The sequence below is a fragment of the Pinus tabuliformis genome, chromosome 3_2 (genome assembly GCF_031772625.1).
Source record: "Pinus tabuliformis cultivar Carrire ecotype Pingquan chromosome 3_2, CPIR1, whole genome shotgun sequence".
NCBI classification, from domain to species: domain Eukaryota; kingdom Viridiplantae; phylum Streptophyta; class Pinopsida; order Pinales; family Pinaceae; genus Pinus; species Pinus tabuliformis.
Genome location: NC_142302.1, coordinates 1,105,501,853 through 1,105,505,981, shown reverse-complemented (window position 1 = coordinate 1,105,505,981; position 4,129 = coordinate 1,105,501,853).

Here is a 4,129-nt window from a genome sequence, read left to right as displayed (position 1 = left end):
CTTCAATTGGTATTATAATGGACCAAATTTATCCATTTCGATATTCCATTTGTGAACCTAGTTACCTTTTACCAACCAAACAAGAGATAGATACAATCATTCAAAAATATATCTATATGAGATATATACAATTCACATGGATAAACCATCAGGGTGCGCTTTGTTCAAAGACAACCTTCTATACTGAGCGCTTCATGGTGATGAGTGATAGACTTATTGTTTGACCCCATTACATGCATCACCATTGTAAGCATGCCCTTCATATCACCTTGGGACAAATCATTTTTGGCTCTCATAGATTTCGGATTGAGATTTACTACGAGACTGATCAATTTGTTAGGATTTGCCGATTGTGCCATCTTTGAGAGAATGAGATTGAGGATAATTTCATCTTTCGTTTCCCTATTTGTTATTAAATTTGTGGGTGATTTTATTTATTGTTTAGAGGGATCTAGAATCTATATAGGTTCTTCTGATACCCATATCAAAGATGTATTTCCCTTTACATGCAAGTGGCCCTCAGACTTCGTACCCACAATCTCCAGTCTCCTCCTAGATGTGATCCTATTCAACAAATTACTTCATTTTTTTGGTGCTCCCGACATCAGCTAGGGGCACCAAGAGATTGATTAATAATGATATTTCTCTTGAATACATGTTGCGTGGGATCAAGGTACCATTCTCCTTCAGTCTTAAGAGACATCACCATACCAAATCCTTTACCAACAAGTAGATGAGATAACCTAGACATTATCAACAAATTACTTCTTCTAGATAGTGACACAATAACAGGTTCATATCTTCTCCCAATTGTTCCTCAAGGCACCATTTAGAGAGAGAGATCTAGTGGTTAGTGACCTTTTCCATAGATCCTTCCCTCTATACATATCACTCCCAATGCGGCCACTTGCATATGGAGTTGAGGCTTCTCCAGGTTTTAGTAGAAAGACCTCATGTCTTATTTTACTTCTTCGTTATATATGAGAAATTTTGGTTCTCCTACCTTGTATCAACATCATTGTACTCAAACGTCCCATTGAATTACCATTTTTGTCATTTGATGGACATTAACATAATTATCTTATCTTATCTAAAATGGTTTAACCATTAACTAAGCAAAAACTTATAAAATGGATGGTGAATCCCCCTAAGGTTTTCAAGTTAGCAATTGGAACTCACCAAATAATTTTCTAAGTAAAAAGATAAATGGTTAAGAATTTGTTAGAGACTAAATTCTTCATTAGATGTGTTAGATAATCTTGTCGAAACAATCTGTGAACGAAATAGAGGTAATGTATAAGTAAGAATACATCTCTTAGCACCAAAACCTATCCATGGAGATTCATGAAATTTGAATATTATTGCTACAATTTAATTTCTAGATCTATAAACACCTTGAATCAGTCCACAAGGCATTAGACTAAACCTTGAGACACAATTCTATAGGGTTATTTTTCCTTAGGGTTAGATATCAACGATTAAGCACAAACCATTGGATAAAAATGTATACAAAATGAAATGAGCTATTAACATTACACACAATGAAATAATTATAAATTTATATTCTTCTTTAATTTTTAACAATTGAAATTTTCCTGGAACAAAACAAAAATAAAATAATTTGGATTTTTAGAGTTTTTTTGGTTCGTTGTTGAGAGAAGACAAGTGCCTTTTCTCCAATTAGGGCTTATGAGGTCAAGAAGTATGCCCCTCTAAGAATTGGTCATTCCAATATTAAGAATTAGGGAAAGAGATTCAAACCTTAAGGTTGACTAGTATCTTATAAAATCAATATAATGCACGAATACCAAGGCCATACAAGAAGGGATTACATAAGGAAAAAACCTTCACCAACATTATCAAATGTAACTTTGAACAAAATGCTTAAATTTTTTTCCATGAACCAAGAGGAAAGAAAAAGCAATAAATTAAACACTTACTCAAGCTAACAAGAGAAGAAACAAGAGATCAAACCTTGAGATATATTCTACTTAAGTGGTATAATAACTCAAATGAATTGATCTTGTAAGCTAATAGAAGTATTGAATTATCATAACAAATCTTTGATGTACCAAGAAAATAACAAAGAAAGAGAGAGCTCCAAAAGTTGACGCCAAAACATCAAAAAGGTGGATCTTCAATTAAACACTTACTCAAGCTAACAAGAGAAGAAACAAGAGATCAAACCTTGAGATATATTCTACTTAAGTGGTATAATAACTCAAATGAATTGATCTTGTAAGCTAATAGAAGTATTGAATTATCATAACAAATCTTTGATGTACCAAGTAAATAACAAAGAAAGAGAGAGCTCCAAAAGTTGACGCCAAAACATCAAAAAGGTGGATCTTCAATTAGTATTCTCAAATGATACAACAATTCACAATTTGAAATGAGAGGAGTGTTAGGGTAAACTTGACTTGGTGAAAGAGTCAAAATTGTTAGGTCCACAATGGTGGTTTTAATCAAATGATTTTGGTGGTCAGTGATATTATATCTCATGCGATTACTTGCGATGAATCCTTTAAAAGGCTTGGGGATTCTCCATAGTAAGGTGCCTGAATTAAGCATAGGGATGATATGGGGTAAGGATGTTGACAGATTGGTTGATTTTATTCAAGGCATGACTATCTTTAAGCTGTATGATAATAATAGGTCTATTAGTTGTTCTTTCTGGTTTGGGTTTTCCAGGTTAAAGCTCATATGCTTTATGTGTTGTTGTTGCTATGATTATTTTCTCTTGTATTTATTTTATTTTATTTTTTAAAGTTTAACAAGTAGTATCATAGTGAAGGGATCATGGCCTACAAAACAAGGTGGTGATTGCAAATGTTGAAAAATTGTATGATGAGGTTGAAGCTAACATAGAGAAGCCCAATTGGGAATTGACATGCATAAATGAAGATTGCTTGAGAGGAGATATAGGTCTAACAAGGTGAGATGGAACCACATAAACAAGATTTGATGAGGAGAGAACTTGATGTGAGCATGTGAGAGAGAATGGCGAAATAAGTACCAGAGAATAATAATAGTAATAAATTATTTTGGAGGTGAAATTTATATATGGGCATATGACTGTAAGACCTGGTTATGAATACGTACCCTTCTAGTAAAGTCTTGGAGTAGACTGCAACGACACCTCCCCTCATATCTACCCACTTTCACCGGCTTACCTGGGGTAAACATGAGATGAGGGGCTACTATGACAAGAATCAACCTCCTAGGTGACCTTAAGGAAATGGAGTCGACATAATAGACCTTACTGGCTTCCCTCAAGTGCCATAGAACCTCTAGGAGTATCCCAACCCCTCTAAGAGTCCATCCCCTGAGACAACTCAACTTTTCCCTGAGTTTCACCCCCAGTCACTCCCTTTCCAAGGCATCCATGTGACTGTGGGTCCCAGTCGCTCCCATGAGCTTGTATGAGTGCGATTGTGGACTTTTCCTGCCAGTGTTGTCCCATTTACTACAAAATTTAAGACTATTTTCTAATGATGGGGCTAAGCCTCTGCCCATAAATCCATGTGACTTCCATAATTAATAAAATACATAAGGAAAATTCTTGTAAACCAAAAAATTGACACTAGGACTAGACCTGACCATCCCCAACCAAGACTGAGATTTCGTCAAACACTTGGTAGATATGCAATCTACAGGTCATGAATGCAATTTTGAATATAAGGGACTGAAAACTCATGTGAGACTTAACAAGAAGGGGGACCACCTTCTCACATTAGATGTCTTAACATCAATTAAGTATTGCATCCATTATTCTTTCAGTTACAAGGAAAAACATGAAAAGAGCCACGACTGAGAACTGTCACATAACCATGCTTATAACCAACATATAACCATATCAATAAAAATAACAGAACATCCATTTAAGCCACATAATAACAAGTACATTTACCAATAAAAGCATGAGAACTTAGATTTCATTAAACATAGGTAAGAGCCAACCAGGTTTGGGACTTCCACGTACCACTCAAACATAGACATGGCTACACAAAATATTTCTTTCAGCCAATCACCCCTGTGCCATATTCCAAGCATGAATGTGGGATCTCATGGATAAACCAATCCAAAAACAACCAAGGGAATCCATAGGTTAAACCACCTCCACTCTCAC